This window comes from Eubalaena glacialis, chromosome 9, assembly GCF_028564815.1.
Source record: "Eubalaena glacialis isolate mEubGla1 chromosome 9, mEubGla1.1.hap2.+ XY, whole genome shotgun sequence".
NCBI lineage: Eukaryota > Metazoa > Chordata > Mammalia > Artiodactyla > Balaenidae > Eubalaena > Eubalaena glacialis.
In genome coordinates this window covers 125,885,438-125,911,102 of record NC_083724.1, presented here as the reverse complement: position 1 = coordinate 125,911,102, position 25,665 = coordinate 125,885,438, and positions in this window count along the sequence as shown.

The window sequence follows — 25,665 nt, the reverse complement described above, 5'->3', positions numbered from 1 at the left end:
TTTGAAAGCAAGGCAGATTTGCAGGAAACAGATTTCAGGAGGTAGATTCAACTCGCCTTTAAAGCACATGAAAAGTGGCAAAACGTTGACAATGATGCCCTTGGCCAAAAAGGGCGTATGCGTTTTTTCCTGAATATATTCAGGAAAAAACGCATACGCCCTTTTTGGCCAACCAAGCAAGCCGGAAGGGCAAATCAGCACTACAAAGAAGTCTCGCTTGCCCTCGGTCAAAAGGGCCATGCTGAACAAAGTGGAAAAACCAGAAAAGCAGGACAGGCCATGGAGACAAGGGAGCCTTGCTACGCTGATGGGCGGGATGTAAATTGCCAACAGGCACTCTGGAGAAGAGTACGGTGTGTCCTGAAACAAGTAATAAACACAGCTTAGAGAGCATAGGGCACTCCCACTCATGGGCGTAGAAATTGGGAAAACTAAAAATAAACAAGACACAGGCACCCTAAAGTTTACGGCTGCTCTGTTTCCAAGAACCTCCGCTTCGGTACACCTTCAATATACCAGGAAAGAGAAAAGTGGATAAAGAAATGGTGGTACTTGGCACAATGGAATATCACTCAGCCATGAAATCAATGTCATAAGGCTAGTTAGCAGCATGATGAGTGGATTTAGGTACGATGATTCTAAGTGAAATAAGTCACACAGAAAAAGACACTTATCCTAAGATATCGCTTATAGAGGGAATGTCAAAATCGCTACACTTGAACTGAATTACAAAACAGAACAGAGTCACACCTTTAGAAGACACACTATGGCTGCTTAACCGGAAAGGTGAGGTGGGGTGATGCATAAAACAAGGGTTTGAAATTAGCTCAGAGACCGCTCCATAAGCCAAATATGTAATAGACAAGGCCTACTCCCTGCTCAGTGAACTGGACTCAACACACCCTAGTCACCACACAAGAATATATCTGAGTAGTAAGAATCTGAAAACCTATGTATCGATATCTCTCTGCAAGTGAATCAAGAGGGTGTAAAGCGGCATCAACACAGCAGGGAAAAGCAGCCAAGCCCGATTCTAAACATAAATTACTTTAAAAAACCCACAAAACAAAGACAGTGAAAGAGAGAGAAATTCTTACAAAATCCGTTTAGGGTCTATGATGCAACCTGGATTGACCATATCTAGACCCACAGCTGGATGAGACATAAGGCTGGACACTCTTGAGGCTGAGAGGATTGGTGAGGTTGGGTGAGCAAATGCAGATACTTTAAGGTAATACTGCGGGGTACCCACCCCATGGGTCTCAAATCTCCAGGTACAAGGGCATCTTCCTACATCAAAACATGCATGGGAAACCCAGAAGATGGTATGCCGTGAGATCGGGAAAAGTTTCTAAAACGCACCTCATTTCTCCTCTCCTTGTGCTCGGGTTCGCCATTCCAGCAGCTTGACTAACCATCTCCCTACTTGGAGACTCAGCACCTTTAACCTCCTGTTTCGTACAGGTTGCAATTTGTCCTGAAGATGAACGGGAAGACGGGGAACCAACGAGAGACAAGCCCTAGGTGTTGGGACAGGCACAGGTCACTCCACTTTCCCATCAGGAAGAAGAATGAACCACAGGCTCAGCCTGCCCCCCAGAACCAAAATAGGGCCTGAAGCAATCCTGCGCTTTTGCGGCCAGCTCCCAAAAAAGCGAGGAGACAAATGGAGCTCAGGGGCACTGCAATTCACAAACGTGCAGAGTTATAAATGAGATCTCTCGTCCACAAATATATTGAGGGAAGGCAACGAAGAGGATTTGAAAGCAAGGCAGATTTGCAGGAAACAGATTTCAGGAGGTAGATTCGACTCGCCTTTAAAGCACATGAAAAGTGACAAAACGTTGACAATGATGCCCTTGGCCAAAAAGGGCGTATGCGTTTTTTCCTGAATATATTCAGGAAAAAACGCATACGCCCTTTTTGGCCAACCAAGCAAGCCGGAAGGGCAAATCAGCGCTACAAAGAAGTCTCGCTTGCCCTCGGTCAAAAGGGCCATGCTGAACAAACTGTAAAAACCAGAAAAGCAGGACAGGCCATGGAGACATGGGAGTCTTGCTACGCTGATGGGCGGGATGTAAATTGCCAACAGGCAATCTGGAGAAGAGTACGGTGTGTCCTGAAACAAGTAATAAACACAGCGTAGAGAGCATAGGGCACTTCCACTCATGGGCGTATAAATTGGGAAAACTAAAAATCAACAAGACACAGGCACCCTAAAGTTTACGGCTGCTCTGTTGCCAAGAACCTCCGCTTCGGTACACCTTCAACATCCCAGGAAAGAGAAAAATGGATAAAGAAATGGTGGTACTTGGCACAATGCAATATCACTCAGCCATGAAATCAATGTCATAAGGCTAGTTAGCAGCATGATGAGTGGATTTAGGTACGATGATTCTAAGTGAAATAAGTCACACAGAAAAAGGCACTTATCCTAAGATATCGCTTATAGAGGGAATGTCAAAATCGCTACACTTGAACTGAATTACCAAACAGAACAGAGTCACACCTTTAGAAGACACACTATGGCTGCTTAACTGGAAAGGTGAGGTGGGGTGATGCATAAAACAAGGGTTTGAAATTAGCTCAGACACCGCTCCATAAGCCAAATATGTACTAGACAAGGCCTACTCCCTGCTCAGTGAACTGGACTCAACACCCCCTAGTCACCGCACAAGAATATATCTGACTAGTATGAATCTGAAAACCTATGTATCGATATCTCTCTGCAAGTGAATCAAGAGGGTGTAAAGCGGCATAAACACAGCAGGGAAAAGCAGCCAAACCCCATTCTAAACATACATTACTTTAAAAAAGCCACAAAGCAAAGACAGTGAAAGAGAGAGAAATTCTTACAAAATCCGTTCAGGGTCTCTGATGCAACCTGGATTGACCATATCTAGACCCACAGCTGGATGAGACATAAGGCTGGACACTCTTGGGGCTGAGAGGATTGGTGAGGTTGGGTGAGCAAATGCAGATACTTTAAAGTAATACCGCGGGGTACCCACCACATGGGTCTCAAATCTCCAGGTACAAGGGAATCTTCCTACATCAAAACATGCATGGGAAGCCCAGAAGATGGTATGCCATTAGATTGGGAAAGGTTTCTAAAACGCACCTCATTTCTCCTCTCCTTGTGCTCGGGTTCACCATTCCAGCCCCTTGACTAACCATCTCCCTACTTGGAGAATCAGCACCTTTAACCTACTGTTTCGTCCAGGTTGCAATTTGTCCTGAGGATGAAGGGGAAGACGGGGAACCAACCAAAGACTAGCCCTAGGTGTTGGGACAGGCACAGGTCACTCCATTTTCCCATCAGGAAGAAGAATGAACCACAGGCTCAGCCTGCCCCCCAGAACCAAAATAGGGCCTGAAGCAATCCTGCGCTTTTGCGGCCAGCTCCCAAAAAAGCGAGGAGACAAATGGAGCTCAGGGGCACTGCAATTCACAAACGTGCAGAGTTATAAATGAGAACTCTCGTCCACAAATATATTGAGGGAAGGCAACGAAGAGGATTTGAAAGCAAGGCAGATTTGCAGGAAACAGATTTCAGGAGGTAGATTCAACTCGCCTTTAAAGCACATGAAAAGTGGCAAAACGTTGACAATGATGCCCTTGGCCAAAAAGGGCGTATGCGTTTTTTCCTGAATATATTCAGGAAAAAACGCATACGCCCTTTTTGGCCAACCAAGCAAGCCGGAAGGGCAAATCAGCACTACAAAGAAGTCTCGCTTGCCCTCGGTCAAAAGGGCCATGCTGAACAAAGTGGAAAAACCAGAAAAGCAGGACAGGCCATGGAGACAAGGGAGCCTTGCTACGCTGATGGGCGGGATGTAAATTGCCAACAGGCACTCTGGAGAAGAGTACGGTGTGTCCTGAAACAAGTAATAAACACAGCTTAGAGAGCATAGGGCACTCCCACTCATGGGCGTAGAAATTGGGAAAACTAAAAATAAACAAGACACAGGCACCCTAAAGTTTACGGCTGCTCTGTTGCCAAGAACCTCCGCTTCGGTACACCTTCAATATCCCAGGAATGAGAAAAATGGATAAACAAATGGTGGTACTTGGCACAATGGAATATCACTCAGCCATGAAATCAATGTCATAAGGCTAGTTAGCAGCATGATGAGTGGATTTAGGTACGATGATTCTAAGTGAAATAAGTCACACAGAAAAAGGCACTTATCCTAAGATATCGCTTATAGAGGGAATGTCAAAATCGCTACACTTGAACTGAATTACAAAACAGAACAGAGTCACACCTTTAGAAGACACACTATGGCTGCTTAACCGGAAAGGTGAGGTGGGGTGATGCATAAAACAAGGGTTTGAAATTAGCTCAGAGACCGCTCCATAAGCCAAATATGTAATAGACAAGGCCTACTCCCTGCTCAGTGAACTGGACTCAACACACCCTAGTCACCACACAAGAATATATCTGAGTAGTAAGAATCTGAAAACCTATGTATCGATATCTCTCTGCAAGTGAATCAAGAGGGTGTAAAGCGGCATCAACACAGCAGGGAAAAGCAGCCAAGCCCGATTCTAAACATAAATTACTTTAAAAAACCCACAAAACAAAGACAGTGAAAGAGAGAGAAATTCTTACAAAATCCGTTTAGGGTCTATGATGCAACCTGGATTGACCATATCTAGACCCACAGCTGGATGAGACATAAGGCTGGACACTCTTGAGGCTGAGAGGATTGGTGAGGTTGGGTGAGCAAATGCAGATACTTTAAGGTAATACTGCGGGGTACCCACCCCATGGGTCTCAAATCTCCAGGTACAAGGGCATCTTCCTACATCAAAACATGCATGGGAAACCCAGAAGATGGTATGCCGTGAGATCGGGAAAAGTTTCTAAAACGCACCTCATTTCTCCTCTCCTTGTGCTCGGGTTCGCCATTCCAGCCGCTTGACTAACCATCTCCCTACTTGGAGACTCAGCACCTTTAACCTCCTGTTTCGTACAGGTTGCAATTTGTCCTGAAGATGAACGGGAAGACGGGGAACCAACGAGAGACTAGCCCTAGGTGTTGGGACAGGCACAGGTCACTCCACTTTCCCATCAGGAAGAAGAATGAACCACAGGCTCAGCCTGCCCCCCAGAACCAAAATAGGGCCTGAAGCAATCCTGCGCTTTTGCGGCCAGCTCCCAAAAAAGCGAGGAGACAAATGGAGCTCAGGGGCACTGCAATTCACAAACGTGCAGAGTTATAAATGAGATCTCTCGTCCACAAATATATTGAGGGAAGGCAACGAAGAGGATTTGAAAGCAAGGCAGATTTGCAGGAAACAGATTTCAGGAGGTAGATTCGACTCGCCTTTAAAGCACATGAAAAGTGGCAAAACGTTGACAATGATGCCCTTGGCCAAAAAGGGCGTATGCGTTTTTTCCTGAATATATTCAGGAAAAAACGCATACGCCCTTTTTGGCCAACCAAGCAAGCCGGAAGGGCAAATCAGCGCTACAAAGAAGTCTCGCTTGCCCTCGGTCAAAAGGGCCATGCTGAACAAACTGTAAAAACCAGAAAAGCAGGACAGGCCATGGAGACATGGGAGTCTTGCTACGCTGATGGGCGGGATGTAAATTGCCAACAGGCAATCTGGAGAAGAGTACGGTGTGTCCTGAAACAAGTAATAAACACAGCGTAGAGAGCATAGGGCACTTCCACTCATGGGCGTATAAATTGGGAAAACTAAAAATCAACAAGACACAGGCACCCTAAAGTTTACGGCTGCTCTGTTGCCAAGAACCTCCGCTTCGGTACACCTTCAATATCCCAGGAAAGAGAAAAATGGATAAAGAAATGGTGGTACTTGGCACAATGGAATATCACTCAGCCATGAAATCAATGTCATAAGGCTAGTTAGCAGCATGATGAGTGGATTTAGGTACGATGATTCTAAGTGAAATAAGTCACACAGAAAAAGGCACTTATCCTAAGATATCGCTTATAGAGGGAATGTCAAAATCGCTACACTTGAACTGAATTACCAAACAGAACAGAGTCACACCTTTAGAAGACACACTATGTCTGCTTAACTGGAAAGGTGAGGTGGGGTGATGCATAAAACAAGGGTTTGAAATTAGCTCAGACACCGCTCCATAAGCCAAATATGTACTAGACAAGGCCTACTCCCTGCTCAGTGAACTGGACTCAACACCCCCTAGTCACCGCACAAGAATATATCTGACTAGTATGAATCTGAAAACCTATGTATCGATATCTCTCTGCAAGTGAATCAAGAGGGTGTAAAGCGGCATAAACACAGCAGGGAAAAGCAGCCAAACCCCATTCTAAACATACATTACTTTAAAAAAGCCACAAAGCAAAGACAGTGAAAGAGAGAGAAATTCTTACAAAATCCGTTCAGGGTCTCTGATGCAACCTGGATTGACCATATCTAGACCCACAGCTGGATGAGACATAAGGCTGGACACTCTTGGGGCTGAGAGGATTGGTGAGGTTGGGTGAGCAAATGCAGATACTTTAAAGTAATACCGCGGGGTACCCACCACATGGGTCTCAAATCTCCAGGTACAAGGGAATCTTCCTACATCAAAACATGCATGGGAAGCCCAGAAGATGGTATGCCATTAGATTGGGAAAGGTTTCTAAAACGCACCTCATTTCTCCTCTCCTTGTGCTCGGGTTCACCATTCCAGCCCCTTGACTAACCATCTCCCTACTTGGAGAATCAGCACCTTTAACCTACTGTTTCGTCCAGGTTGCAATTTGTCCTGAGGATGAAGGGGAAGACGGGGAACCAACCAAAGACTAGCCCTAGGTGTTGGGACAGGCACAGGTCACTCCATTTTCCCATCAGGAAGAAGAATGAACCACAGGCTCAGCCTGCCCCCCAGAACCAAAATAGGGCCTGAAGCAATCCTGCGCTTTTGCGGCCAGCTCCCAAAAAAGCGAGGAGACAAATGGAGCTCAGGGGCACTGCAATTCACAAACGTGCAGAGTTATAAATGAGAACTCTCGTCCACAAATATATTGAGGGAAGGCAACGAAGAGGATTTGAAAGCAAGGCAGATTTGCAGGAAACAGATTTCAGGAGGTAGATTCAACTCGCCTTTAAAGCACATGAAAAGTGGCAAAACGTTGACAATGATGCCCTTGGCCAAAAAGGGCGTATGCGTTTTTTCCTGAATATATTCAGGAAAAAACGCATACGCCCTTTTTGGCCAACCAAGCAAGCCGGAAGGGCAAATCAGCACTACAAAGAAGTCTCGCTTGCCCTCGGTCAAAAGGGCCATGCTGAACAAAGTGGAAAAACCAGAAAAGCAGGACAGGCCATGGAGACAAGGGAGCCTTGCTACGCTGATGGGCGGGATGTAAATTGCCAACAGGCACTCTGGAGAAGAGTACGGTGTGTCCTGAAACAAGTAATAAACACAGCTTAGAGAGCATAGGGCACTCCCACTCATGGGCGTAGAAATTGGGAAAACTAAAAATAAACAAGACACAGGCACCCTAAAGTTTACGGCTGCTCTGTTGCCAAGAACCTCCGCTTCGGTACACCTTCAATATCCCAGGAATGAGAAAAATGGATAAACAAATGGTGGTACTTGGCACAATGGAATATCACTCAGCCATGAAATCAATGTCATAAGGCTAGTTAGCAGCATGATGAGTGGATTTAGGTACGATGATTCTAAGTGAAATAAGTCACACAGAAAAAGGCACTTATCCTAAGATATCGCTTATAGAGGGAATGTCAAAATCGCTACACTTGAACTGAATTACAAAACAGAACAGAGTCACACCTTTAGAAGACACACTATGGCTGCTTAACCGGAAAGGTGAGGTGGGGTGATGCATAAAACAAGGGTTTGAAATTAGCTCAGAGACCGCTCCATAAGCCAAATATGTAATAGACAAGGCCTACTCCCTGCTCAGTGAACTGGACTCAACACACCCTAGTCACCACACAAGAATATATCTGAGTAGTAAGAATCTGAAAACCTATGTATCGATATCTCTCTGCAAGTGAATCAAGAGGGTGTAAAGCGGCATCAACACAGCAGGGAAAAGCAGCCAAGCCCGATTCTAAACATAAATTACTTTAAAAAACCCACAAAACAAAGACAGTGAAAGAGAGAGAAATTCTTACAAAATCCGTTTAGGGTCTATGATGCAACCTGGATTGACCATATCTAGACCCACAGCTGGATGAGACATAAGGCTGGACACTCTTGAGGCTGAGAGGATTGGTGAGGTTGGGTGAGCAAATGCAGATACTTTAAGGTAATACTGCGGGGTACCCACCCCATGGGTCTCAAATCTCCAGGTACAAGGGCATCTTCCTACATCAAAACATGCATGGGAAACCCAGAAGATGGTATGCCGTGAGATCGGGAAAAGTTTCTAAAACGCACCTCATTTCTCCTCTCCTTGTGCTCGGGTTCGCCATTCCAGCCGCTTGACTAACCATCTCCCTACTTGGAGACTCAGCACCTTTAACCTCCTGTTTCGTACAGGTTGCAATTTGTCCTGAAGATGAACGGGAAGACGGGGAACCAACGAGAGACTAGCCCTAGGTGTTGGGACAGGCACAGGTCACTCCACTTTCCCATCAGGAAGAAGAATGAACCACAGGCTCAGCCTGCCCCCCAGAACCAAAATAGGGCCTGAAGCAATCCTGCGCTTTTGCGGCCAGCTCCCAAAAAAGCGAGGAGACAAATGGAGCTCAGGGGCACTGCAATTCACAAACGTGCAGAGTTATAAATGAGATCTCTCGTCCACAAATATATTGAGGGAAGGCAACGAAGAGGATTTGAAAGCAAGGCAGATTTGCAGGAAACAGATTTCAGGAGGTAGATTCGACTCGCCTTTAAAGCACATGAAAAGTGGCAAAACGTTGACAATGATGCCCTTGGCCAAAAAGGGCGTATGCGTTTTTTCCTGAATATATTCAGGAAAAAACGCATACGCCCTTTTTGGCCAACCAAGCAAGCCGGAAGGGCAAATCAGCGCTACAAAGAAGTCTCGCTTGCCCTCGGTCAAAAGGGCCATGCTGAACAAACTGTAAAAACCAGAAAAGCAGGACAGGCCATGGAGACATGGGAGTCTTGCTACGCTGATGGGCGGGATGTAAATTGCCAACAGGCAATCTGGAGAAGAGTACGGTGTGTCCTGAAACAAGTAATAAACACAGCGTAGAGAGCATAGGGCACTTCCACTCATGGGCGTATAAATTGGGAAAACTAAAAATCAACAAGACACAGGCACCCTAAAGTTTACGGCTGCTCTGTTGCCAAGAACCTCCGCTTCGGTACACCTTCAATATCCCAGGAAAGAGAAAAATGGATAAAGAAATGGTGGTACTTGGCACAATGGAATATCACTCAGCCATGAAATCAATGTCATAAGGCTAGTTAGCAGCATGATGAGTGGATTTAGGTACGATGATTCTAAGTGAAATAAGTCACACAGAAAAAGGCACTTATCCTAAGATATCGCTTATAGAGGGAATGTCAAAATCGCTACACTTGAACTGAATTACCAAACAGAACAGAGTCACACCTTTAGAAGACACACTATGTCTGCTTAACTGGAAAGGTGAGGTGGGGTGATGCATAAAACAAGGGTTTGAAATTAGCTCAGACACCGCTCCATAAGCCAAATATGTACTAGACAAGGCCTACTCCCTGCTCAGTGAACTGGACTCAACACCCCCTAGTCACCGCACAAGAATATATCTGACTAGTATGAATCTGAAAACCTATGTATCGATATCTCTCTGCAAGTGAATCAAGAGGGTGTAAAGCGGCATAAACACAGCAGGGAAAAGCAGCCAAACCCCATTCTAAACATACATTACTTTAAAAAACCCACAAAGCAAAGACAGTGAAAGAGAGAGAAATTCTTACAAAATCCGTTCAGGGTCTCTGATGCAACCTGGATTGACCATATCTAGACCCACAGCTGGATGAGACATAAGGCTGGACACTCTTGGGGCTGAGAGGATTGGTGAGGTTGGGTGAGCAAATGCAGATACTTTAAAGTAATACCGCGGGGTACCCACCACATGGGTCTCAAATCTCCAGGTACAAGGGAATCTTCCTACATCAAAACATGCATGGGAAGCCCAGAAGATGGTATGCCATTAGATTGGGAAAGGTTTCTAAAACGCACCTCATTTCTCCTCTCCTTGTGCTCGGGTTCACCATTCCAGCCCCTTGACTAACCATCTCCCTACTTGGAGAATCAGCACCTTTAACCTCCTGTTTCGTACAGGTTGCAATTTGTCCTGAAGATGAACGGGAAGACGGGGAACCAACGAGAGACTAGCCCTAGGTGTTGGGACAGGCACAGGTCACTCCACTTTCCCATCAGGAAGAAGAATGAACCACAGGCTCAGCCTGCCCCCCAGAACCAAAATAGGGCCTGAAGCAATCCTGCGCTTTTGCGGCCAGCTCCCAAAAAAGCGAGGAGACAAATGGAGCTCAGGGGCACTGCAATTCACAAACGTGCAGAGTTATAAATGAGATCTCTCGTCCACAAATATATTGAGGGAAGGCAACGAAGAGGATTTGAAAGCAAGGCAGATTTGCAGGAAACAGATTTCAGGAGGTAGATTCGACTCGCCTTTAAAGCACATGAAAAGTGGCAAAACGTTGACAATGATGCCCTTGGCCAAAAAGGGCGTATGCGTTTTTTCCTGAATATATTCAGGAAAAAACGCATACGCCCTTTTTGGCCAACCAAGCAAGCCGGAAGGGCAAATCAGCGCTACAAAGAAGTCTCGCTTGCCCTCGGTCAAAAGGGCCATGCTGAACAAACTGTAAAAACCAGAAAAGCAGGACAGGCCATGGAGACATGGGAGTCTTGCTACGCTGATGGGCGGGATGTAAATTGCCAACAGGCAATCTGGAGAAGAGTACGGTGTGTCCTGAAACAAGTAATAAACACAGCGTAGAGAGCATAGGGCACTTCCACTCATGGGCGTATAAATTGGGAAAACTAAAAATCAACAAGACACAGGCACCCTAAAGTTTACGGCTGCTCTGTTGCCAAGAACCTCCGCTTCGGTACACCTTCAATATCCCAGGAAAGAGAAAAATGGATAAAGAAATGGTGGTACTTGGCACAATGGAATATCACTCAGCCATGAAATCAATGTCATAAGGCTAGTTAGCAGCATGATGAGTGGATTTAGGTACGATGATTCTAAGTGAAATAAGTCACACAGAAAAAGGCACTTATCCTAAGATATCGCTTATAGAGGGAATGTCAAAATCGCTACACTTGAACTGAATTACCAAACAGAACAGAGTCACACCTTTAGAAGACACACTATGTCTGCTTAACTGGAAAGGTGAGGTGGGGTGATGCATAAAACAAGGGTTTGAAATTAGCTCAGACACCGCTCCATAAGCCAAATATGTACTAGACAAGGCCTACTCCCTGCTCAGTGAACTGGACTCAACACCCCCTAGTCACCGCACAAGAATATATCTGACTAGTATGAATCTGAAAACCTATGTATCGATATCTCTCTGCAAGTGAATCAAGAGGGTGTAAAGCGGCATAAACACAGCAGGGAAAAGCAGCCAAACCCCATTCTAAACATACATTACTTTAAAAAACCCACAAAGCAAAGACAGTGAAAGAGAGAGAAATTCTTACAAAATCCGTTCAGGGTCTCTGATGCAACCTGGATTGACCATATCTAGACCCACAGCTGGATGAGACATAAGGCTGGACACTCTTGGGGCTGAGAGGATTGGTGAGGTTGGGTGAGCAAATGCAGATACTTTAAAGTAATACCGCGGGGTACCCACCACATGGGTCTCAAATCTCCAGGTACAAGGGAATCTTCCTACATCAAAACATGCATGGGAAGCCCAGAAGATGGTATGCCATTAGATTGGGAAAGGTTTCTAAAACGCACCTCATTTCTCCTCTCCTTGTGCTCGGGTTCACCATTCCAGCCCCTTGACTAACCATCTCCCTACTTGGAGAATCAGCACCTTTAACCTACTGTTTCGTCCAGGTTGCAATTTGTCCTGAGGATGAAGGGGAAGACGGGGAACCAACCAAAGACTAGCCCTAGGTGTTGGGACAGGCACAGGTCACTCCATTTTCCCATCAGGAAGAAGAATGAACCACAGGCTCAGCCTGCCCCCCAGAACCAAAATAGGGCCTGAAGCAATCCTGCGCTTTTGCGGCCAGCTCCCAAAAAAGCGAGGAGACAAATGGAGCTCAGGGGCACTGCAATTCACAAACGTGCAGAGTTATAAATGAGAACTCTCGTCCACAAATATATTGAGGGAAGGCAACGAAGAGGATTTGAAAGCAAGGCAGATTTGCAGGAAACAGATTTCAGGAGGTAGATTCAACTCGCCTTTAAAGCACATGAAAAGTGGCAAAACGTTGACAATGATGCCCTTGGCCAAAAAGGGCGTATGCGTTTTTTCCTGAATATATTCAGGAAAAAACGCATACGCCCTTTTTGGCCAACCAAGCAAGCCGGAAGGGCAAATCAGCACTACAAAGAAGTCTCGCTTGCCCTCGGTCAAAAGGGCCATGCTGAACAAAGTGGAAAAACCAGAAAAGCAGGACAGGCCATGGAGACAAGGGAGCCTTGCTACGCTGATGGGCGGGATGTAAATTGCCAACAGGCACTCTGGATAAGAGTACGGTGTGTCCTGAAACAAGTAATAAACACAGCTTAGAGAGCATAGGGCACTCCCACTCATGGGCGTATAAATTGGGAAAACTAAAAATCAACAAGACACAGGCACCCTAAAGTTTACGGCTGCTCTGTTTCCAAGAACCTCCGCTTCGGTACACCTTCAATATACCAGGAAAGAGAAAAGTGGATAAAGAAATGGTGGTACTTGGCACAATGGAATATCACTCAGCCATGAAATCAATGTCATAAGGCTAGTTAGCAGCATGATGAGTGGATTTAGGTACGATGATTCTAAGTGAAATAAGTCACACAGAAAAAGACACTTATCCTAAGATATCGCTTATAGAGGGAATGTCAAAATCGCTACACTTGAACTGAATTACAAAACAGAACAGAGTCACACCTTTAGAAGACACACTATGGCTGCTTAACCGGAAAGGTGAGGTGGGGTGATGCATAAAACAAGGGTTTGAAATTAGCTCAGAGACCGCTCCATAAGCCAAATATGTAATAGACAAGGCCTACTCCCTGCTCAGTGAACTGGACTCAACACACCCTAGTCACCACACAAGAATATATCTGAGTAGTAAGAATCTGAAAACCTATGTATCGATATCTCTCTGCAAGTGAATCAAGAGGGTGTAAAGCGGCATCAACACAGCAGGGAAAAGCAGCCAAGCCCGATTCTAAACATAAATTACTTTAAAAAACCCACAAAACAAAGACAGTGAAAGAGAGAGAAATTCTTACAAAATCCGTTTAGGGTCTATGATGCAACCTGGATTGACCATATCTAGACCCACAGCTGGATGAGACATAAGGCTGGACACTCTTGAGGCTAAGAGGATTGGTGAGGTTGGGTGAGCAAATGCAGATACTTTAAGGTAATACTGCGGGGTACCCACCCCATGGGTCTCAAATCTCCAGGTACAAGGGCATCTTCCTACATCAAAACATGCATGGGAAACCCAGAAGATGGTATGCCGTGAGATCGGGAAAAGTTTCTAAAACGCACCTCATTTCTCCTCTCCTTGTGCTCGGGTTCGCCATTCCAGCCGCTTGACTAACCATCTCCCTACTTGGAGACTCAGCACCTTTAACCTCCTGTTTCGTACAGGTTGCAATTTGTCCTGAAGATGAACGGGAAGACGGGGAACCAACGAGAGACTAGCCCTAGGTGTTGGGACAGGCACAGGTCACTCCACTTTCCCATCAGGAAGAAGAATGAACCACAGGCTCAGCCTGCCCCCCAGAACCAAAATAGGGCCTGAAGCAATCCTGCGCTTTTGCGGCCAGCTCCCAAAAAAGCGAGTAGACAAATGGAGCTCAGGGGCACTGCAATTCACAAACGTGCAGAGTTATAAATGAGATCTCTCGTCCACAAATATATTGAGGGAAGGCAACGAAGAGGATTTGAAAGCAAGGCAGATTTGCAGGAAACAGATTTCAGGAGGTAGATTCGACTCGCCTTTAAAGCACATGAAAAGTGACAAAACGTTGACAATGATGCCCTTGGCCAAAAAGGGCGTATGCGTTTTTTCCTGAATATATTCAGGAAAAAACGCATACGCCCTTTTTGGCCAACCAAGCAAGCCGGAAGGGCAAATCAGCGCTACAAAGAAGTCTCGCTTGCCCTCGGTCAAAAGGGCCATGCTGAACAAACTGTAAAAACCAGAAAAGCAAGACAGGCCATGGAGACATGGGAGCCTTGCTACGCTGATGGGCGGGATGTAAATTGCCAACAGGCACTCTGGAGAAGAGTACGGTGTGTCCTGAAACAAGTAATAAACACAGCGTAGAGAGCATAGGGCACTTCCACTCATGGGAGTATAAATTGGGAAAACTAAAAATAAACAAGACACAGGCACCCTAAAGTTTACGGCTGCTCTGTTGCCAAGAACCTCCGCTTCGGTACACCTTCAATATCCCAGGAAAGAGAAAAATGGATAAAGAAATGGTGGTACTTGGCACAATGCAATATCACTCAGCCATGAAATCAATGTCATAAGGCTAGTTAGCAGCATGATGAGTGGATTTAGGTACGATGATTCTAAGTGAAATAAGTCACACAGAAAAAGGCACTTATCCTAAGATATCGCTTATAGAGGGAATGTCAAAATCGCTACACTTGAACTGAATTACAAACAGAACAGAGTCACACCTTTAGAAGACACACTATGGCTGCTTAACGGGAAAGGTGAGGTGGGGTGATGCATAAAACAAGGGTTTGAAATTAGCTCAGACACCGCTCCATAAGCCAAATATGTAATAGACAAGGCCTACTCCCTGCTCAGTGAACTGGACTCAACACCCCCTAGTCACGGCACAAGAATATATCTGACTAGTATGAATCTGAAAACCTATGTATCGATATCTCTCTGCAAGTGAATCAAGAGGGTGTAAAGCGGCATCAACACAGCAGGGAAAAGCAGCCAAACCCCATTCTAAACATAAATTACTTTAAAAAACCCACAAAACAAAGACAGTGAAAGAGAGAGAAATTCTTAAAAAATCCGTTCAGGGTCTCTGATGCAACCTGGATTGACCATATCTAGACCCACAGCTGGATGAGACATAAGGCTGGACACTCTTGGGGCTGAGAGGATTGGTGAGGTTGGGTGAGCAAACGCAGATACTTTAAAGTAAAACTGCGGGGAACACACCCCATGGGTCTCAAATCTCCTGGTACAAGGGCATCTTCCTACATCAAAACATGCATGGGAAACCCAGAAGATGGTATGCCATGAGATCGGGAAAGGTTTCTAAAACGCACCTCATTTCTCCTCTCCTTGTGCTCGGGTTCGCCATTCCAGCTGCTTGACCAACCATCTCCCTACTTGGAGAATCAGCACCTTTAACCTCCTGATTGTACAGGTTGCAATTTGTCCTGAGGATGAACGGGAAGACGCGGAAGCAACGAGAGACGAGCCCTAGGTGTTGGGACAGGCGTAGGTCACTCCATTTTCCCATCAGGAAGAAGAATGAACCACAGGCTCAGCCTGCCCCCCAGAACCAAAATAGGGCCTGAAGCAATCCTGCGCTTTTGCGGCCAGCTCCCAAAAAAGCGAGGAGACAAATGGAGCTCAGGGGCACTGCAATTCACAAACGTGCAGAGTTATAAATGAGAACTCTCGTCCACAAATATATTGAGGGAAGGCAACGAAGAGGATTTGAAAGCAAGGCAGATTTGCAGGAAACAGATTTCAGGAGGTAGATTCGACTCGCCTTTAAAGCACATGAAAAGCGGCAAAACGTTGACAATGATGCCCTTGGCCAAAAAGGGCGTATGCGTTTTTTCCTGAATATATTCAGGAAAAAACGCATACGCCCTTTTTGGCCAACCAAGCAAGCCGGAAGGGCTAATCAGCCCTACAAAGAAGTCTCGCTTGCCCTCGGTCAAAAGGGCCATGCTGAACAAAGTGTAAAAACCAGAAAAGCAGGACAGGCCATGGAGACATGGGAGCCTTGCTACGCTGATGGGCGGGATGTAAATTGCCAACAGGCACTCTGGAGAAGAGTACGGTGTGTCCTGAAACAAGTAATAAACACAGCTTAGAGAGCATAGGGCACTCCCACTCATGGGCGTATAAATTGGGAAAACTAAAAATCAACAAGACACAGGCACCCCAAACTTTACGGCTGTTCTGTTGCCAAGAACCTCCGCTTCGGTACACCTTCAATATCCCAGGAAAGAGAAAAATGGATAAAGAAATGGTGGTACTTGGCACAATGGAATATCACTCAGCCATGAAATCAATGTCATAAGGCTAGTTAGCAGCATGATGAGTGGATTTAGGTACGATGATTCTAAGTGAAATAAGTCACACAGAAAAAGGCACTTATCCTAAGATATCGCTTATAGAGGGAATGTCAAAATCGCTAAACTTGAACTGAATTACAAAACAGAACAGAGGCACACCTTTAGAAGACACACTATGGCTGCTTAACCGGAAAGGTGAGGTGGGGTGATGCATAAAACAAGGGTTTGAAATTAGCTCAGACACAGCTCCATAAGCCAAATATGTAATAGACAAGGCCTACTCCCTGCTCAGTAAACTGGACTCAACACCCCCTAGTCACCGCACAAGATTATATCTGATTAGTATGAATCTGAAAACCTATGTATCGATATCTCTCTGCAAGTGAATCAAGAGGGTGTAAAGCGGCATAAACACAGCAGGGAAAAGCAGCCAAACCCCATTCTAAACATACATTACTTTAAAAAACCCACAAAGCAAAGACAGTGAAAGAGAGAGAAATTCTTACAAAATCCGTTCAGGGTCTCTGATGCAACCTGGATTGACCATATCTAGACCCACAGCTGGATGAGACATAAGGCTGGACACTCTTGGGGCTGAGAGGATTGGTGAGGTCGGGTGAGCAAATGCAGATACTTTAAAGTAACACTGCGGGGTACCCACCCCATGGGTCTCAAATCTCCAGGTACAAGGGAATCTTCCTACATCAAAACATGCATGGGAAACCCAGAAGATGGTATGCCATGAGATCGGGAAAAGTTTCTAAAACGCACCTCATTTCTCCTTTCCTTGTGCTCGGGTTCGCCATTCCAGCCACTTGACTAACCATCTCCCTAATTGGAGAATCAGCACCTTTAACCTCCTGTTTCGTCCCGGTTGCAATTTGTCTTGAGGATGAAGGGGAAGACGGGGAAACAACGAGAGACTAGCCCTAGGTGTTGGGACAGGCACAGGTCACTCCATTTTCCCATCAGGAAGAAGAATGAACCACAGGCTCAGCCTGCCCCCCAGAACCAAAATAGGGCCTGAAGCAATCCTGCGCTTTTGCGGCCAGCTCCCAAAAAAGCGAGGAGACAAATGGAGCTCAGGGGCACTGCAATTCACAAACGTGCAGAGTTATAAATGAGAACTCTCGTCCACAAATATATTGAGGGAAGGCAACGAAGAGGATTTGAAAGCAAGGCAGATTTGCCGGAAACAGATTTCAGGAGGTAGATTCGACTCGCCTTTAAAGCACATGAAATGCGGCAAAACGTTGACAATGAGGCCCTTGGCCAAAAAGGGCGTATGCGTTTTTTCCTGAATATATTCAGGAAAAAACGCATACGCCCTTTTTGGCCAACCAAGCAAGCCGGAAGGGCAAATCAGCGCTACAAAGAAGTCTCGCTTTCCCTCGGTCAAAAGGGCCATGCTGAAGAAAGTGTAAAAACCAGAAAAGCAGGACAGGACATGGAGACATGGGAGCCTTGCTACGCTGATGGGCGGGATGTAAATTGCCAACAGGCACTCTGGAGAAGTGTACGGTGTGTCCTGAAACAAGTAATAAACACAGCGTAGAGAGCATAGGGCACTTCCACTCATGGGCGTATAAATTGGGAAAACTAAAAATCAACAAGACACAGGCACCCCAAACTTTACGGCTGTTCTGTTGCCAAGAACCTCCACTTCGGTACACCTTCAATATCCCAGGAAAGAGAAAAATGGATAAAGAAATGGTGGTACTTGGCACAATGGAATATCACTCAGCCATGAAATCAATGTCATAAGGCTAGTTAGCAGCATGATGAGTGGATTTAGGTACGATGATTCTAAGTGAAATAAGTCACACAGAAAAAGGCACTTATCCTAAGATATCGCTTATAGAGGGAATGTCAAAATCGCTACACTTGAACTGAATTACAAAACAGAACAGAGGCACACCTTTAGAAGACACACTATGGCTGCTTAACCGGAAAGGTGAGGTGGGGTGATGCATAAAACAAGGGTTTGAAATTAGCTCAGACACCGCTCCATAAGCCAAATATGTAATAGACAAGGCCTACTCCCTGCTCAGTTAACTGGACTCAACACCCCCTAGTCACCGCACAAGAATATATCTGACTAGTATGAAATTGAAAACCTGGGTATTGATATCTCTCTGCAAGTGAATCAAGAGGGTGTAAAGCGGCATAAACGCAGCAGGGAAAAGCAGCCAAACCCCATTCTAAACATACATTACTTTAAAAAACCCACAAAGCAAAGACAGTGAAAGAGAGAGAAATTCTTACAAAATCCGTTCAGGGTCTCTGATGCAACCTGGATTGACCATATCTAGACCCACAGCTGGATAAGACATAAGGCTGGACACTCTTGGGGCTGAGAGGATTGGTGAGGTTGGGTGAGCAAACGCAGATACTTTAAAGTAATACCGCGGGGTACCCACCCCATGGGTCTCAAATCTCCAGGTACAAGGGCATCTTCCTACATCCAAACATGCATGTGAAACCCAGAAGATGGTATGCCGTGAGATCGGGAAAGGCTTCTAAAACGCACCTCATTTCTCCTCTCCTTGTGCTCGGGTTCCCCATTCCAGCCGCTTGATTCACCATCTCCCTACTTGGAGAATCAGCATCTTTAAACTCCTGTATCGTACAGGTTGCAATTTTCCTGAGGTTGAACGGGAAGACGGGCAACCAACGAGAGACTAGCCCTAGGTGTTGGGACAGGCGCAGGTCACTCCATTTTTCCATCAGGAAGAAGAATGAACCACAGGCTCAGCCTGCCCCCCAGAACCAAAATAGGGCCTGAAGCAATCCTGCGCTTTTGCGGCCAGCTCCCAAAAAAGCGAGGAGACAAATGGAGCTCAGGGGCACTGCAATTCACAAACGTGCAGAGTTATAAATGAGAACTCTCGTCCACAAATATATTGAGGGAAGGCAACGAAGAGGATTTGAAAGCAAGGCAGATTTGCAGGAAACAGATTTCAGGAGGTAGATTCGACTCGCCTTTAAAGCACATGAAAAGCGGCAAAACGTTGACAATGATGCCCTTGGCCAAAAAGGGCGTATGCGTTTTTTCCTGAATATATTCAGGAAAAAACGCATACGCCCTTTTTGGCCAACCAAGCAAGCCGGAAGGGCAAATCAGCGCTACAAAGAAGTCTCGCTTGCCCTCGGTCAAAAGGGCCATGCTGAACAAAGTGTAAAAACCAGAAAAGCAGGACAGGCCATGGAGACATGGGAGCCTTGCTACGCTGATGGGCAGGATGTAAATTGCCAACAGGCACTCTGGAGAAGAGTACGGTGTGTCCTGAAACAAGTAATAAACACAGTGTACAGAGCATAGGGCACTTCCACTCATGGGTGTATAAATTGGGAAAACTAAAAATCAACAAGACACAGGCACCCCAAACTTTACGGCTGCTCTGTTGCCAAGAACCTCCGCTTCGGTACACCTTCAATATCCCAGGAAAGAGAAAAATGGATAAAGAAATGGTGGTACTTGGCACAATGGAATGTCACTCAGCCATGAAATCAATGTCATAAGGCTAGTTAGCAGCATGATGAGTGGATTTAGGTACGATGATTCTAAATGAAATAAGTCACACAGAAAAAGGCACTTATCCTAAGATATCGCTTATAGAGGGAATGTCAAAATCGCTAAACTTGAACTGAATTACAAAACAGAACAGAGGCACACCTTTAGAAGACACACTATGGCTGCTTAACCGGAAAGGTGAGGTGGGGTGATGCATAAAACAAGGGTTTGAAATTAGCTCAGACACCGCTCCATAAGCCAAATATGTAATAGACAAGGCCTACTCCCTGCTCAGTGAACTGGACTCAACACCCCCTAGTCACCGCACAAGATTATATCTGATTAGTATGAATCTGAAAACCTATGTATCGATATCTCTCTGCAAGTGAATCAAGAGGGTGTTAAGCGGCATAAACACAGCAGGGAAAAGCAGCCAAACCCCATTCTAAACATACATTACTTTAAAAAACCCACAAAGCAAAGACAGTGAAAGAGAGAGAAATTCTTACAAAATCCGTTCAGGGTCTCTGATGCAACCTGGATTGACCATATCTAGACCCACAGCTGGATGAGACATAAGGCTGGACACTCTTGGGGCTGAGAGGATTGGTGAGGTCGGGTGAGCAAATGCAGATACTTTAAAGTAACACCGCGGGGTACCCACCCCATGGGTCTCAAATCTCCAGGTACAAGGGAATCTTCCTACATCAAAACATGCATGGGAAACCCAGAAGATGGTATGCCATGAGATCGGGAAAGGTTTCTAAAACGCACCTCATTTCTCCTCTCCTTGTGCACAAGTTCGCCATTCCAGCCACTTGACTAACCATCTCCCTAATTGGAGAATCAGCACCTTTAACCTCCTGTTTCGTCCAGGTTGCAATTTGTCCTGAGGATGAAGGGGAAGACGGGGAAACAACGAGAGACTAGCCCTAGGTGTTGGGACAGGCACAGGTCACTCCATTTTCCCATCAGGAAGAAGAATGAACCACAGGCTCAGCCTGCCCCCCAGAACCAAAATAGGGCCTGAAGCAAACCTGCGCTTTTGCGGCCAGCTCCCAAAAAAGCGAGGAGACAAATGGAGCTCAGGGGCACTGCAATTCACAAACGTGCAGAGTTATAAATGAGAACTCTCGTCCACAAATATATTGAGGGAAGGCAACGAAGAGGATTTGAAAGCAAGGCAGATTTGCAGGAAACAGATTTCAGGATGTAGATTCGACTCGCCTGTAAAGCACATGAAAAGCGGCAAAACGTTGACAATGATGCCCTTGGCCAAAAAGGGCGTATGCGTTTTTTCCTGAATATATTCAGGAAAAAACGCATACGCCCTTTTTGGCCAACCAAGCAAGCCGGAAGGGCAAATCAGCGCTACAAAGAAGTCTCGCTTGCCCTCGGTCAAAAGGGCCATGCTGAACAAAGTGTAAAAACCAGAAAAGCAGGACAGGACATGGAGACATGGGAGCCTTGCTACGCTGATGGGCGGGATGTAAATTGCCAACAGGCACTCTGGAGAAGAGTACGGTGTGTCCTGAAACAAGTAATAAACACAGCTTAGAGAGCATAGGGCACTCCCACACATGGGCGTATAAATTGGGAAAACTAAAAATCAACAAGACACAGGCACCCTAAAGTTTACGGCTGCTCTGTTTCCAAGAACCTCCGCTTCGGTACACCTTCAATATACCAGGAAAGAGAAAAATGGATAAAGAAATGGTGGTACTTGGCACAATGGAATATCACTCAGCCATGAAATCAATGTCATAAGGCTAGTTAGCAGCATGATGAGTGGATTTAGGTACGATGATTCTAAGTGAAATAAGTCACACAGAAAAAGGCACTTATCCTAAGATATCGCTTATAGAGGGAATGTCAAAATCGCTACACTTGAACTGAATTACAAAACAGAACAGAGTCACACCTTTAGAAGACACACTATGGCTGCTTAACCGGAAAGGTGAGGTGGGGTGATGCATAAAACAAGGGTTTGAAATTAGCTCAGAGACCGCTCCATAAGCCAAATATGTAATAGACAAGGCCTACTCCCTGCTTAGTGAACTGGACTCAACACACCCAAGTCACCACACAAGAATATATCTGAGTAGTAAGAATCTGAAAACATATGTATCGATATCTCTCTGCAAGTGAATCAAGAGGGTGTAAAGCGGCATCAACACTGCAGGGAAAAGCAGCCAAGCCCGATTCTAAACATAAATTACTTTAAAAAACCCACAAAACAAAGACAGTGAAAGAGAGAGAAATTCTTACAAAATCCGTTCAGGGTCTCTGATGCAACCTGGATTCACCATATCTAGACCCACAGCTGGATGAGACATAAGGCTGGACACTCTTGGGGCTGAGAGGATTGGTGAGGTTGGGTGAGCAAACGCAGATACTTTAAAGTAATACTGTGGGGAACACACCCCATGGGTCTCAAATCTCCAGGTACAAGGGCATCTTCCTACATCAAAACATGCATGGGAAACCCAGAAGATGGTATGCCATGAGATCGGGAAAGGTTTCTAAAACGCACCTCATTTCTCCTCTCCTTGTGCTCGGGTTCGCCATTCCAGCCACTTGACTAACCATCTCCCTAATTGGAGAATCAGCACCTTTAACCTCCTATTTCATGCATGTTGCAATTTGTCCTGAGGATGAAGGGGAAGACGGGGAAACAACGAGAGACTAGCCCTAGGTGTTGGGACAGGCACAGGTCACTCCATTTTCCCATCAGGAAGAAGAATGAACCACAGGCTCAGCCTGCCCCCCAGAACCAAAATAGGGCCTGAAGCAATCCTGCGCTTTTGCGGCCAGCTCCCAAAAAAGCGAGGAGACAAATGGAGCTCAGGGGCACTGCAATTCACAAACGTGCAGAGTTATCAATGAGAACTCTCGTCCACAAATATATTGAGGGAAGGCAACGAAGAGGATTTGAAAGCAAGGCAGATTTGCAGGAAACAGATTTCAGGATGTAGATTCGACTCGCCTGTAAAGCACATGAAAAGCGGCAAAACGTTGACAATGAGGCCCTTGGCCAAAAAGGGCGTATGCGTTTTTTCCTGAATATATTCAGGAAAAAACGCATACGCCCTTTTTGGCCAACCAAGCAAGCCGGAAGGGCAAATCAGCGCTACAAAGAAGTCTCGCTTGCCCTCGGTCAAAAGGGCCATGCTGAACAAAGTTTAAAAACCAGAAAAGCAGGACAGGCCATGGAGACATGGGAGCCTTGCTACGCTGATGGGCGGGATGTAAATTGCCAACAGGCACTCTGGAGAAGTGTACGGTGTGTCCTGAAACAAGTAATAAACACAGCGTAGAGAGCATAGGGCACTTCCACTCATGGGCGTATAAATTGGGAAAACTAAAAATCAACAAGACACAGGCACCCCAAACTTTACGGCTGCTCTGTTTCCAAGAACCTCCACTTCGGTACACCTTCAATATCCCAGGAAAGAGAAAAATGGATAAACAAATGGTGGTACTTGGCACAATGGAATATCACTCAGCCATGAAATCAATGTCATAAGGCTAGTTAGCAGCATGATGAGTGGATTTAGGTACGATGATTCTAAGTGAAATAAGTCACACAGAAAAAGGCACCTATCCTAAGATATCGCTTATAGAGGGAATGTCAAAATCGCTACACTTGAACTGAATTACAAAACAGAACAGAGGCACACCTTTAGAAGACACACTATGGCTGCTTAACCGGAAAGGTGAGGTGGGGTGATGCATAAAACAAGGGTTTGAAATTAGCTCAGAGACCGCTCCATAAGCCAAATATGTAATAGACAAGGCCTACTCCCTGCTCAGTGAACTGGACTCAACACACCCTAGTCACCACACAAGAATATATCTGAGTAGTAAGAATCTGAAAACCTATGTATCGATATCTCTCTGCAAGTGAATCAAGAGGGTGTAAAGCGGCATCAACACAGCAGGGAAAAGCAGCCAAGCCCGATTCTAAACATACATTACTTTAAAAAACCCACAAAGCGAAGACAGTGAAAGAGAGAGAAATTCTTACAAAATCCGTTCAGGGTCTATGATGCAACCTGGATTGACCATATCTAGACCCACAGCTGGATGAGACATTAGGCTGGACACTCTTGCGGCTGAGAGGATTGGTGAGGTTGTGTGAGCAAATGCAGATACTTTAAAGTAATACTGCAGGGTACCCACCCCATGGGTCTCAAATCTCCAGGTACAAGGGCATCTTCCTACATCAAAACATGCATGGGAAACCCAGAAGATGGTATGCCGTGAGATCGGGAAAAGTTTCTAAAACGCACCTCATTTCTCCTCTCCTTGTGCTCGGGTTCGCCATTCCAGCCGCTTGACTAACCATCTCCCTACTTGGAGAATCAGCACCTTTAACCTCCTGTTTCGTACAGGTTGCAGTTTGTCCTGAAGATGAACGGGAAGACGGGGAACCAACGAGAGACTAGCCCTAGGTATGGGACAGGCACAGGTCACTCCATTTTCCCATCAGGAAGAAGAATGAACCACAGGCTCAGCCTGCCCCCCAGAACCAAAATAGGGCCTGAAGCAATCCTGCGCTTTTGCGGCCAGCTCCCAAAAAAGCGAGGAGACAAATGGAGCTCAGGGGCACTGCAATTCACAAACGTGCAGAGTTATAAATGAGATCTCTCGTCCACAAATATATTGAGGGAAGGCATAGAAGAGGATTTGAAAGCAAGGCAGATTTGCAGGAAACAGATTTCAGGAGGTAGATTCGACTCGCCTTTAAAGCACATGAAAAGTGACAAAACGTTGACAATGATGCCCTTGGCCAAAACGGGCGTATGCGTTTTTTCCTGAATATATTCAGGAAAAAACGCATACGCCCGTTTTGGCCAACCAAGCAAGCCAGAAGGGCAAATCAGCGCTACAAAGAAGTCTCGCTTGCCCTCGGTCAAAAGGGCCATGCTGAACAAAGTGTAAAAACCAGAAAAGCAGGACAGGCCATGGAGACATGGGAGCCTTGCTACGCTGATGGGCGGGATGTAAATTGCCAACAGGCACTCTGGAGAAGAGTACGGTGTGTCCTGAAACAAGTAATAAACACAGCGTAGAGAGCATAGGGCACTTCCACTCATGGGCGTATAAATTGGGAAAACTAAAAATCAACAAGACACAGGCACCCTAAAGTTTACGGCTGCTCTGTTGCCAAGAACCTCCGCTTCGGTACACCTTCAATATCCCAGGAAAGAGAAAAATGGATAAAGAAATGGTGGTACTTGGCACAATGGAATATCACTCAGCCATGAAATCAATGTCATAAGGCTAGTTAGCAGCATGATGAGTGGATTTAGGTACGATGATTCTAAGTGAAATAAGTCACACAGAAAAAGGCACTTATCCTAAGATATCGCTTATAGAGGGAATGTCAAAATCGCTACACTTGAACTGAATTACAAACAGAACAGAGTCACACCTTTAGAAGACACACTATGGCTGCTTAACCGGAAAGGTGAGGTGGGGTGATGCATAAAACAAGGGTTTGAAATTAGCTCAGACACCGCTCCATAAGCCAAATATGTAATAGACAAGGCCTACTCCCTGCTCAGTTAACTGGACTCAACGCCCCCTAGTCCCCGCACAGATTATATCTGATTAGTATGAATCTGAAAACCTATGTATCGATATCTCTCTGCAAGTGAATCAAGAGGGTGTAAAGCGGCATAAACACAGCAGGGAAAAGCAGCCAAACCCCATTCTAAACATACAT